Source organism: Pseudoliparis swirei, chromosome 20 (genome assembly GCF_029220125.1).
Source record: "Pseudoliparis swirei isolate HS2019 ecotype Mariana Trench chromosome 20, NWPU_hadal_v1, whole genome shotgun sequence".
NCBI classification, from domain to species: Eukaryota; Metazoa; Chordata; class Actinopteri; order Perciformes; family Liparidae; genus Pseudoliparis; species Pseudoliparis swirei.
In genome coordinates this window covers 7,000,866-7,014,938 of record NC_079407.1, presented here as the reverse complement: position 1 = coordinate 7,014,938, position 14,073 = coordinate 7,000,866, and positions in this window count along the sequence as shown.

Sequence of the window (14,073 nt, the reverse complement as noted above, 5' to 3'; positions counted from 1 at the left end):
AGTTTTGAGAAGATCTTAATCTAAAAACTAATTTAAATTTCAATTTGAATTTTTTAAATGTAATTTTAAATTTTGAGAAGATCCTAATTTATAATCTAATTTAATCTAATTTGAATTTGAATTTTTTTCATGCAATTTTAAGTTTTGAGAAGATCCTAATTTATAATCTAATTTAATCTAATTTGAATTTCAATTTGAATTTTTTCATGTAATTTTAAATTTTGAGAAGATCCTAATTTATAATCTAATTTAATCTAATTTGAATTTGAATTTGAATTATTTTAATGTAATTTTAAATTGTGCGAAGATCCTAATTTATAATCTAATTCAATCTAATTTGAATTTGAATTTGTTTAATGTAATTTTAAGTTTTGAGAAGATCCTAATTTATAATCTAATTTAATCTAATTTGAATTTGAATTTTTTAATGTAATTTTAAGTTTTGAGAAGATCCTAATTTATAATCTTATTTAATCTAATTTGAATTTGAATTTGAATTCTTTTAATATTGAAATTGAAACTGAACCGCTCTTAGTCTCCACCAATCCCCTTTGACCTGGAGGGAGCCTTGCCCAGGCCCCGGACCACACAGCTCCCAGGATCACTAAGCCTCTCAAACTCCTCCACCACATTAAGGTGGCGATTCACAGAGAAGATCCTAATTTATAATCTAATTTAATCTAATTTGAATTTTTTAAATGTAATTTTAAGTTTTGAGAAGATCCTAATTTATAATCTAATTTAATCTAATTTGAATTTGAATTTGAATTTTTAAAATGTATTTTACGTTTTGAGAAGATCCTAATTTATAATTTTATTTGAATTAGAATTATTTTAATGTAATTTATGTTTTGAGAAGATCCTAATTTATAATTTTATTTAATCTAATTTAATTTGGATTAGAATTTTTTAAATGTAATTTACGTTTTGAGAAGATCCTAATTTATAATCTAATTTAATCTAATTTGAATTTGAATTTTTTTAATGTAATTTTAAATTTTGAGAAGATCCTAATTCATCATCTAATTTAATCTAATTTGAATTTCAATTTGAATTTTTAAATGTAATTTTAAGTTTTGAGAAGATCCTAATTTATAATCTAATTTAATCTAATTTGAATTTGAATTTGAATTCTTTAATATAATTGAAATTGGCGATTCACAGAGAAGATCCTAATTTATAATCTAATTTAATCTAATTTGAATTTTTTAAATGTAATTTTAAGTTTTGAGAAGATCCTAATTTATAATCTAATTTGAATTTGAATTTGAATTTTTTAAATGTAATTTTAAGTTTTGAGAAGATCCTAATTTATAATCCATTTTAATCTAATTTGAATTTGAATTATTTTAATGTAATTTAAGTTTTGAGAAGATCCTAATTTAAAAACTAATTTAAATTTCAATTTGAATTTTTTAAATGTAATTTTAAATTTTGAGAAGATCCTAATTTATAATCTAATTTAATCTAATTTGAATTTGAATTTTTTTCATGCAATTTTAAGTTTTGAGAAGATCCTAATTTATAATCTAATTTAATCTAATTTGAATTTCAATTTGAATTTTTTTATGTAATTTTACATTTTGAGAAGATCCTAATTTATAATCTAATTTAATCTAATTTGAATTTCAATTTGAATTATTTTAATGTAATTTTAAATTTTGAGAAGATCCTAATTTATAATCTAATTCAATCTAATTTGAATTTGAATTTGTTTAATGTAATTTTAAGTTTTGAGAAGATCCTAATTTATAATCTAATTTAATCTAATTTGAATTTGAATTTTTTAATGTAATTTAAAGTTTTGAGAAGATCCTAATTTATAATCTAATTTGAATTTGAATTTGAATTTTTTATTGTAATTTAAAGTTTTGAGAACCGGATCAACCGGAGAAAAAACCCAACACAAGCATGGGATGTGCAAACTCCACACCTGTGTTGTACTGGTTTGATCTAATCTAATTTGAATTTGAATTTGTAAAATTTAATTTTAAGTTTTGAGAACCGGATCAACCGGAGAAAAAAACCCAACACAAGCATGGGATGTGCAAACTCCACACCTGTGTTGTACTGGTTTGATCTAATCTAATTTGAATTTGAATTTGTAAAATTTAATTTTAAGTTTTGAGAACCGGATCAACCGGAGAAAAAACCCAACACAAGCATGGGATGTGCAAACTCCACACCTGTGTTGTACTGGTTTGATCTAATCTAATTTGAATTTGAATTTGTAAAATTTAATTTTAAGTTTTGAGAACCGGATCAACCGGAGAAAAAACCCAACACAAGCATGGGATGTGCAAACTCCACACCTGTGTTGTACTGGTTTGATCTAATCTAATTTGAATTTGAATTCAGGGGGAACAGGGGTCGGCCTTTGCGTTTGATGTTGGGACAACCCAAGCAACCGGAGAAAAAACCCAACTGAAGCATGGGACGTGTAATCTATACACGGGGCTCCAGGGTCGGCCATGCCGACGGGGAAATGTGATGTTGGGACAACCGGATCAACCGGAGAAAAAACCCAACTGAAGCATGGGACGTGCAATCTATACACGGGACTCCAGGGTCGGCCATGCCGACGGGGAAATGTGATGTTGGGACAACCGGATCAACCGGAGAAAAAACCCAACTGAAGCATGGGACGTGTAATCTATACACGGGACTCCAGGGTCGGCCATGCCGACGGGGAAATGTGATGTTGGGACAACCGGATCAACCGGAGAAAAAACCCAACTGAAGCATGGGACGGTAATCTATACACGGGGCTCCAGGGTCGGCTATGCCGACGGGGAAATTTGATGTTGGGACAACCGGATCAACCGGAGAAAAAACCCAACTGAAGCATGGGACGGTAATCTATACACCTTACAAGTCGTGGCTGGGACTTTTCCTCTAGCGTGTTTCTTGTCCTCCGGCTCGTCTGAAAAACCGAAGGAATCTTTTCCGCAAGGAGAGTTTTTCGGGCCTTTGGACCACTTTTGTTTCTTCCAGGGTGCATTTCATTGTGTTGATTGCCTGGAGGAGATCGTCCCTTTCTTCTTGCCTTTGGAGCTGTTGGCGGTTGTTTTCAGCCAAAGACTCGGTCAGTGCAGCCTGCAGCTGATCGTTTGTCTCTCTTTGCTGAGCCAGGTGCATTGCTACGTCTTCCTGGCTCTTCTTTCGCAACTGAATTGTCTGGACCAGGTTCATGATGGTCTCCCTGTTGCCCTCCTTTTGCACCTGAAGGCCTCCTCCAAATGCTTTAATTTGTGGCGGTCTCGGATTCAGTGACCTTTACTAAAGATAGTTGAAACTCTAGTTTATTGAGCTCTTTAACTAGCTTGAGCCCAGACACCCTCTGAAGAGTCTCATTTAGTTTGGCCTTCTTTTCTAAAACCTCCACTTGGATTCGTAGAATCACATTGTCTTTCCTCAAGAGCAGCTGGTGGGTGCTATCTTCTACTTTCTCCTCAAGGTCCTTCATGGGTTCTGGTACCTGCAATTGGACCTGCTCAGGTGCAGCAGCCTCCTTCTCTTCCGGCCATTTAGCTACCAGTTGTTGGGGCATGATGCAGTGGCAGTATTCTTCTCCTCGGCGATGTTGTCGGCAAAGGAGCATCTTTAGGTTTACTGGGCTCAGCTTTCTTCTGGGTAGCCAGTCTACCTGCTTGTTCACCCTCAGGAGCTCTCTGAGCCACTTGTTGTGGGCGCTCTCCGACTTTGACTGGGAGAATTGACTTCTGCAGGCACTGTTCCCTTAGATCTGTTGGGTTATTTCTCTTTTCAGGAGAATTGAAATCTGGAGGCAGAGAAATCCACTTCTTCCTGCGATCATTGGAAATCGTGTTTTCACTGAGCTTTTCAAAGTTTTTGAACCAAGAATCCTTCTGGAGAGCCTCATTCGGGTTGGCCTTGTTTTCTAAAACCTTCACTTGAATTCTTGGAAAAGGATTATCTCTCCCGAAGACCATCACTTGAAGGTCCTTCATGGGTTCTGGTACCTTCAATTGAACCTGCTTAGGTGCAGCAGCCTCCTTATCTTGAAGGTCCTTCATGGGTTCTGGGACCTCCAATTGAACCTGCTCAGGTGCAGCAGCCTCCTTCTCTTCAAGGTCATTGGTGGGTTCTGGGACCTCCAATAAAACCTGCTCAGGTGCAGCAGCCTCCTGCTCTTCAAGGTCATTGGTGGGTTCTGGGACCTCCAATTGAACCTGCTCAGGTGCAGCAGCCTCCTTGTCTTCAATGTCATGTGTGGGTTCTGGGACCTCCAATACAACCTGTTCAGGTGCAGCAGCCTCCTTCTCTTCAATGTCATTGGTGGGTTCTGGGACCTCCAATAAAACCTGTTCAGGTGCAGCAGCCTCCTGCTCTTCAAGGTCATTGGTGGGTTCTGGGACCTCCAATTGAACCTGCTCAGGTGCAGCAGCCTCCTTGTCTTCAATGTCATGTGTGGGTTCTGGGACCTCCAATAAAACCTGTTCAGGTGCAGCAGCCTCCTTCTCTCCAATGTCATTGGTGGGTTCTGGGACCTCCAATAAAACCTGTTTAGGTGCAGCAGCCTCCTGCTCTTCAAGGTCATTGGTGGGTTCTGGGACCTCCAATTGAACCTGCTCAGGTGCAGCAGCCTCCTTGTCTTCAATGTCATGTGTGGGTTCTGGGACCTCCAATAAAACCTGTTCAGGTGCAGCAGCCTCCTTCTCTTCAAGGTCATTGGTGGGTTCTGGGACCTCCAATAAAACCTGTTCAGGTGCAGCAGCCTCCTGCTCTTCAAGGTCATTGGTGGGTTCTGGGACCTCCAATTGAACCTGCTCAGGTGCAGCAGCCTCCATGTCTTCAATGTCATGTGTGGGTTCTGGGACCTCCAATAAAACCTGTTCAGGTGCAGCAGCCTCCTTCTCTTCAATGTCATTGGTGGGTTCTGGGACCTCCAATAAAACCTGTTCAGGTGCAGCAGCCTCCTGCTCTTCAAGGTCATTGGTGGGTTCTGGGACCTCCAATTGAACCTGCTCAGGTGCAGCAGCCTCCTTGTCTTCAATGTCATGCGTGGGTTCTGGGACCTCCAATAAAACCTGTTCAGGTGCAGCAGCCTCCTTCTCTTCAAGGTCATTGGTGGGTTCTGGGACCTCCAATAAAACCTGTTCAGGTGCAGCAGCCTCCTGCTCTTCAAGGTCATTGGTGGGTTCTGGGACCTCCAATTGAACCTGCTCAGGTGCAGCAGCCTCCTTGTCTTCAATGTCATGTGTGGGTTCTGGGACCTCCAATAAAACCTGTTCAGGTGCAGCAGCCTCCTTCTCTTCAAGGTCATTGGTGGGTTCTGGGACCTCCAATAAAACCTGTTCAGGTGCAGCAGCCTCCTGCTCTTCAAGGTCATTGGTGGGTTCTGGGACCTCCAATTGAACCTGCTCAGATACAGCAGCCTCCTCTTCCAGTCGTTTAAGTTTTGCTGCCTCTTTTCGTTGTTTTCGGTTGAGTGGCAGTATTTCCGGTATTATCGGCAAAGGAGCCTCTTGAGGTTTAGTATCCTCAGCTCGAACCTGCTCAGGTGCAGCAGCCTCTTTCTTTTCAAGGTCCTTAATGGGTTCTGGGACCTCCAATTGAACCTGTTCAGGTGCAGCAGCCTCCTTTTCTTCAAGGTCATTGGTGGGGTTTGAGACCTCCAATTGAACCTGCTCAGGTGCAGCAGCCTCCTGCTCTTCAAGGTCATTGGTGGGTTCTGGGACCTCCAATTGAACCTGCTCAGATGCAGCAGCCTCCTGCTCTTCAAGGTCATTGGTGGATTCTAGGATCTCGACTTGAATCTGCCCAGCAGCCTCCACTTCCAGCCATTCAAGTTGAGCTGCCTCCTGTCTTCGTTGTTTTCCTTTTGGTGGCAGTACTTCTTCAGGTTTAGTGGCCTCAGCTCTCTGCTTGCCATGTCTACTGGTTTGTTTACCCTCAGGAGTTTTATTGTTGCACTTCTTCTTTGCCAGTTTCTGGTCTTTCTTGCTCTTCAATTGAACCTGCTCAGGTGCAGCAGCCTCCTGCTCTTCAAGGTCATTGGTGGGTTCTGGGACCTCCACTTGAATCTGCCCAGCAGCCTCCACTTCCAGCCATTCAAGTTCAGCTGCCTCCTGTCTTCGTTGTTTTCCTTTTGGTGGCAGTACTTCTACAGGTTTAGTGGCCTCATCACTCTGCTTGCCATGTCTACTGGTTTGTTTACCTTCAGGATTTTTATTGTTGCACTTCTTCTTTGCCAGTTTCTGGTCTTTCTTGCTCTTCAATTGAACCTGCTCAGGTGCAGCATCCTCCTGCTCTTCAATGTCAATCGTGGGTTCTGAGACCTCCAATTGAACCTGCACAGATGCAAAATCCTTCTTTTCTTTACGGTAATGCGTGGGTTCATTGACCTGCAATTGAACCTGCTTAGATGCAGCAGCCTTCTTCTCTGCAAGGTAATGCATGGGGTCTTTGATCTTCAATTGAACCTGCTCAGATGCAAAATCCTTCTTTTCTTTATGGTAATGCGTGGGTTTATTGACCTGCAATTTAACCTGCTTAGATGCAGCAGCCTCCTCTTCCAGCCGTAAAATGTTAGCTAGCTCCTCTCTTCGTTGTTTTCGGTTGAGTGGAAGTATTTCCGGTATTATCGGCAAAGGAGCTTCTTCATGTTTAGTGGCCTCAGCTCTTGGCTTGCCATGTCTACTGGCTTGTTTACCATCGGGAGTTTTATTGTTGCACTTCTTCTTGCAAGGAGTGGTGATCTTGCTCTCCGAGTCAGTGACGGCGTTCTCTTCTTCTCTTCTCATCTTCTTTGCCAGTTTCTGGTCTTGCTTGCTGTTGAAGTTACTCATTTTATAACTCTTTGTGTTCTCAGTGTGCATGTGTAAGAACAACGTGCTCTCTGTGAAGCAAGAAATCCGGAAAGTACGGTTCACAAAAGACACCCCCTAATATAGTTTCAGAGATCAAGGTCACTTGAAAGGAGTGACGTCAATCGTTCTGACGTCAGCCGTCTCACGCGCGCTGTCTCTCTCTCGCTCTTTCTCTCTCGCGCGCGCTGTCTCTCTCTTGCTCTTTCTCTCTCGCGCTCTCGCTCTTTTTCTCTCGCGCTCTCTGTAATATGCACGTTATGTTTCACAGTCAAATCGTGAACACGACAGAAAGTTGTGGAACCCCTTTGATAGTTGTACATGTGCACCCTTAATATGAACTCTTTCATAACACTTCGTTCTTCTGTTTACATTGTTTTCTTCAGCCTGCATACAGCGCCTGCCTTTGACACGCCCCCTCTTAAAGAGACAGCGCTCTCTTCCAAGGAACAACGAGCACTGTCCTCCCGTCACAGTTAGTATGTGCACAACACAGGAATTACCTTAAACACAAATTATAAGAAATGGACACCGTTGAATTACATTAGTAAGATATATGAAATAACATGTCAGGGTGCTAAACCCTCCCCCACGAAAATAATACAATATCCAACATTAGTTTAACGACCAAATAACCCTTTTAAACCTCAAGAGATGAGGACTGCCTAGTAAACAGTTACACAATCGTACATATGTCAATAGCTACACATAACTACTTATTTAAGCAACTATTTATTTTCTTGTGGTTGTATTGTCTTCATAGGTACTTTCGTAGGCCTTCCAAGTCCATTGAATCCTTGTTACATTGTAACACCATCTGTTTTTTGCAAATAACCTTGTGTTTTTTCAGTTTTCAAAAATTGATTTTTCCATTATTGTGACTTACTGCAACTGTATTACTTGACAGGTATCATTGAAACAAATATGAATACTCAAATTAGAATTTGCTGTTTTTTTGGATGAACTCAAACACTTTAATTTCCATTTCCTACTTTCTCAGGTGAGCAGAAATAGATTTCCCTAACTCATTACAGGCAAGGATACATCTTGGTTGGCGTGCCCTTGTAGAACATCTGAGTCTCTCAGGTTCATAGTCGTCCTCTGAAGAAACTGTATCCTCTTCATCGACTTGGTGTTCTGGTTCTGGTATTTCCTCAGAATCTGAGTGTTTACTCATCTCCTGCTCCTGAAGCACTCACTACTCTCTTTGACCTCTGTCCTGGGCAGTGTCCTCTTCCTCTTGTGGCTGGCTCCTTTCGTTCTGAGTGGTTCTTTCAGCCCGAGTTTCTACTCTGGACAGTCATCTGGTTGTGGACTTGAAGACTGGGGCTTGAGGGTTAAGGTGAGTCTTTTCACGATGTCCAGCCACCCACTGAGTATATTCTTCCTCGCTTGAACTCTCAGAGTCTCCATGGTAAGTCTGAGCGTTTACTCTTGGTTTTGGCCTGTTGTCCTTTTCTCTCTTCTGGTCTTCATTTCTTAGTTTATGATATTTGGTTCAGTATCCATCAGTAAGGTAAGGCCAAGGTAACCGGAGATTTCTGTGGAGGGTTACATGTTCTTTAAATATATTTTTAAGACGCAGTATGCAATTCTCTCTCATGTTTTCTCGTCTTCAAAATGTATCCAGGCGACCAAACAACTCCAATACGTTGATTTAAAAAAAGGATTTATTTAATTAGAAAGTCATTTTATAGTCCTTCAAAAATATTTATTACGTGTGTGTGTGTGTGTGTACTTATTGTGGATTTAAAGATAGCAGGGATGTACACACCCACTTCTTTTCCACACACACACACACACACACACACACACACACACACACACAAACACGCTGGCCTGTGATACAATCTCTTTTGGATAGCAGAGCTTTAATTACAAGGAGGATTGTCTCTGGTCCTGCTGGTTCTGTGGTGACACTAAAATCCCTGAAGTATACTCATCTCCTATAATCCTAATCTTGTTTGTTCCTACACACTCCGCTCTCTCCGTCTCTCTCTGGCTGTTGTGCTTACCTGTTGCCTTTTCTATTAGTATCTCTTCAGCTGCTCTTTTGGCATCCACCTTCTTCTCATACATGTGGTTTGGACATTGTGTTATACATACCTCCACTTTATTCGAGCCACGATATAACCCAGATCATTTAGAATACATCGGGAATGATCCATATGCAGAGCTGCTTTCCCACACACACATACAGGCAAAGTATATGTGGGTGCACTTTCTCTATCTTTATTTTCATTCACTTCAGTCATTCATCTTCCATCCGTTTTCCCTCTCCATGCTCTTCAAGTGTAACGTCACTGCTTCTTCTCTTCTTATCTCGTGCCTCCTTATCAGTTTGTTTAGTCTCACTCTTTTTTTATTTTGCCTTTCCTGTTTTTTTTAACACAAGCTTATTGGATAATCAATACAAAGGTAAGGTGGAGGAATGATGGAGGATGGGGAGGAATGCTGAGAAGGACGGGCAGAGGAGAAGGAGGAGGCGATGACCCAGATAATGCAATGAAGTGAATCAAAATGAGCCTCCTCTTCTCACACAGACCTCCGCTTCACGCCCAGCCGCACCTTCCTCGTTCCCTGCAGCGGTCACAACATCATTTGCTCCTACAATAAAAAATGGTGTTCATGGTACTTCAAGATTGCCAGGGCTCCTTGAGATATGGGTTGCATTAAGGTGCTCTATATCTCCACCCATCGTGCACCTCTTTTCCTCCTCTGGAGTCTCTTCTGACGTTCACCATCACCACCCCCCCATCCCCACGCGAACAGACACCTCCATCTGCTTCCACACCCCTACCCCCACACCTCATCTCCCAGGAGAGGTGGGGAACAGAACAAAACATGGGAGCAAGGAGATGTAAGGTCAGGTCTTCTCCTGCGAGGAACAGAGAGACACACACAAATGCATCATTCATAATGCACTATGTCACCTATCCAATTCCTCAGCCTATACATATTCACACAGGAACACAGCAAAATCAGCAGAGCCAAATTAACACTCTCAGATTTGATTTTAACACTTTTGAAGACTGCATAAGGGTCCACACCACAAAGTGTTAATTTCACTCTTTTTGGAGAGTTAGTACTTTAACACCAATTTCGTGTTATTATTGACTCTTTTGGGAGTTTAAATTTAACTCTTCGTAACACTCAGTTGTGTTAGTTTTTTTTAACACTTGTATGTAGTGTTAATAATTAACTCTCTCAAGGGATGGTTTATTAACTACACAAGTGTCACTCCCATTTTAACTCTATAAGGTGTCAATGTGTTTTTTTTCCTAGAAATACTTGCAAATTAAAGTTTGTTAAAGGGAAAGGGACATGATAGTTTTAAAACATATTTATTTTAAAACCAGTGCATCACATACACATTTTACAATGCTTTTCAAAACATTCAACAATATGGAACAATGTATGCTCTGTCACTCTCATTCGAGTAGTTTATCAAAAGGTCTAACATATGGCAGTTTGTCAAGACCAATCAGAACACGTTCACTGCTTTGCTCCTCTTTACAATATGCATGGAAATGGTCATCAAAGTACATCGATGTTGTACACCGTGGTTTGAATGAGGGTGTAGAAACTGGAAAGAGCTTCGTTGTAGGAGATGCTGAAGACATAGTGAGCTTTGAATAACACACCAACAGCAGCCACCGATGTCCGAGCGTTGAAGGGGACATCTTTCTGGGCCACAATGATGAAGAATCTTTCGATGTTCTTCTTTTGCTCACAGATGCAAAGGAGGAAGGCCTGTCTCGCATCAACTTTCTCCAGGAATGTAGTGATGCTGGCTCCTTCCTGTTGTTTGAATAAAATAGATTCATATATTTAGCATAATAAGCAGTTAGATGGATATATTATATCAACCTGCAACTCACACTTCTTTTTTGCGATCAAATGTTTTTATTTAGCATAATCACACAGGATGGCGGAACACCAACACATGGTGCCCTTTCAAATTACAAACAATATGCTGAGACCAAAGGAGTCTCTCAGAACCATAAAGCAGAGGAAAGAGGGGGGGGGGACGACATAAATATACACACAACACAAGAGACAGAAAGACAAATAACATTGATAGGGACCAAGGACATGTTCAATTAGAAGTAAGGGGCGATAGCACACATCTACAGCATATTTTTCAAAGATTCAGCAATGTTGACCCAAGTGTCCAAAGTCTTTTCTTATGCTCCAATTATGCGAGCTGTTGAGATCTCCATATCTACAACATCCAAAAAGGAAAGCATCCATGTTCGAATAGACAAGTCATGAGGTGGTTTCCAACGGGTTGCAATCATTCTCTTAGCAGCTGTAAGTCCAGCAAATGCAACACGCATTTGGATTTTAGAGAGCTGAAAGTCTGAATCAAAAACATTTAGAATCAAAACACTGAGAGTGACAGGCACAGTAACATTAATCAAGACAGATAACTTGGATGCAATATTGTTCCAAAACTGACAAACAGGGGAGCAATCCCAGAACATGTGAAGATATGTTCCTTGAGTGTTTAGTGGGCAGAAAGTGCATAAAGGACTGGTAATTATTTTCATGTGATGCATTTTCTCAGGGGTGAGATACGTCCGATGAATGAAATTGTAGTGAATTTGCTGATGGTCTGGATTGCGTGATACTTCTGAGATATTAGACCATACATCATGCCAGTCAAAATCAGTGACCAAGTCTGGGCAATCACGTTCCCAGACCCTCTCAATAGGAAGGCTGAGGCGGCCAGGTGTCACCAAAAACTGATAGAGCTTAGATACCATACCGCTGGTTTTTGCCTGCATTGTAAATAATTTCCGGATAGGATGGATGGGCAAAGCTCCCTGCCAGGGGACACCATATGCCTTGAGTGCTGATCTTAATTGAAGGTAAAAGAAAAATGAGGAACGTGGTAGACTGAATGCATTTTGTAAGTCAGTAAAAGATAACAAGCCAGTCTCGTTAAAAATGTCTTTTAGATAATGAACCCCCCTCTGTTCCCAATGCGGAGCTGTTATAGGCCTCCCACCAATCACGAGTGCTTTATTGTTGAATAGTGGAGAAAGTGTATGCCAATTCAATTCAATTCAATTCAGTTTATTTGTATAGCCCAATTTCACAAATTACAAATTTGTCTCGGAGTGCTTTACAATCTGTACACATAGACATCCCTGCCCCAAAACCTCGCATCGGACCAGGAAAAACTCCCAAATAATCCTTCAGGGGGGGAAAAAATGGAAGAAACCTGCAGGAGAGCAACAGAGGAGGATCCCTCTCCAGGATGGACAGGTGCAATAGATGTAATGTGTACAGAAGGACAGATTTAGAGTTAAAATACATTCAATGAATATGACAGAGTGTATGAATAGTTCATAGTAGGCATATTCCACGATGGAGACCTCCACGATCCATCAGGCAGATGGCGGTGGGGAGGAGGAGTGGGCGGAGTCTCAACAGTGGGCGGAGTCTCAACAGGACAGTGGCGTAGTCAGGAGCAGGAATTCCACGACCCAGACCTCGATGATCCATCAGGCAGATAGGATCTATGCCGTCTCATAGGGTCCGATGACCCCATGAGACGTGAAGTCAAAAGGACTCCGGGAGAAAGCAGAGTTAGTAACGTGTGATTGAGAGATGAAAATTCATCCTTAAGGAGAGAAAAAGAGGAGATAGGTGCTCAGTGCATCCTAAAACGTCCCCGGCAGCTATAAGCCTATAGCAGCATATCAAGGGCTGGACCAGGTTAACCTGATTCAGCCCTAACTATAAGCTCTGTCAAAGAGGAAAGTCTTAAGTCTACTCTTAAACGAGGTGACTGTGTCTGCCTCCCGGACTGAAGGTGGAAGCTGGTTCCATAAAAGAGGAGCTTGATAACTAAAGGCTCTGGCTCCCATTCTACTTTTTAAGACTCTAGGAACTACAAGTAGTCCCGCATTTAGTGAGCGTAGCTCTAGTGGGCAATATGGTACTACAAGCTCCTTAAGATATGATGGTGCATCACCAATCAAGGCTTTGTACGTTAAGAGAAGAATTTTAAAAGTGATTCTTGATTTTACTGGGAGCCAGTGCAGAGCAGCTAGTGCAGGAGTGATGTGATCTCTTTTCTTAGTTTTAGTGAGAACACGAGCTGCAGCATTCTGGATCAACTGGAGGGACCTAAGAGATTTATTAGAGCAGCCTGATAATAAGGAGTTGCAGTAATCCAGTCTCGAAGTAACGAACGCGTGAGCCAATTTTTCTGCATCTTTTTGAGACAAGATGTGCCTGATTTTTGAAATATTACGTAGATGAAAGAATGCAGTCCTTGAGATTTGTTTTACGTGGGAGTTAAAGGACAAGTCCCGATCAAAGATAACGCCAAGATTCTTTACAGTGGTGTTGGATGCCAGGGCAATGCCGTCTACAGAATCCACATCACCAGATAATTGATCTCTGAGGTGCTCAGGGCCGATTAAAATTACTATCATGTTGACTGTCAGCGTACACTGCTGATGTCAGCAACTACTCATACATATCTACATGCTGTATATTTATAGCAAACGTTGCTTATGATAGTGCTTCAAGTCATTTCATTTTTAACAAAGGAGAAAAAACATCGTCCAGAAGTTTGAAACGTGCCTTTATTAACTGGTAATTTATGGAAAAGCAAACGGTAAAGTGTGATGCATTCTTTCACATTTGGTGCTGGTCCACTGACCAAAACCCAGAGCACATCCTGGTCACCATGGCCTAAACCGTTTAACCGGGCCACTTCCCTGTATTTCTGTGCAAATATGAGCTTGGGCAGGACTTCCAACTCTCATGTTAAAGAAGAAAGATCACCTTTGTTCGGTATTTGGCAAACAGACCGAGCCAATGTTGGCTGAAGCTTCAGGATGCAGACTTGTGACAGGAGGGTAAACAAAGAACTCGTCTCATCATTGTCTATTGATGACTTGTGTATTAAAGAATTTACTTTAATGACAATTGTTGCTGTTTTAAGAGGCTGTCATCTATAAGCTCATAGGTATAGTTTATATTCAGCAGTGGTTAAACACTAGTTCGAAAAAAGTGCATGTGTGACGATGTTTGAGATGCATTTATTTTAACATATCGAGTGCTTTTTAAGGGTCAAAAGGTGCATTTAGTTTTCTTAGTAGGTGCATCAATATTAATGTAAGTTTTCCAGCACATTTATACTTAACTTTTCACTTGCCAGTCAGACGTGAGACATGCAACAATCCGTCCTCCATCTCCCCGCAGTGAGCGACGGAGAGGC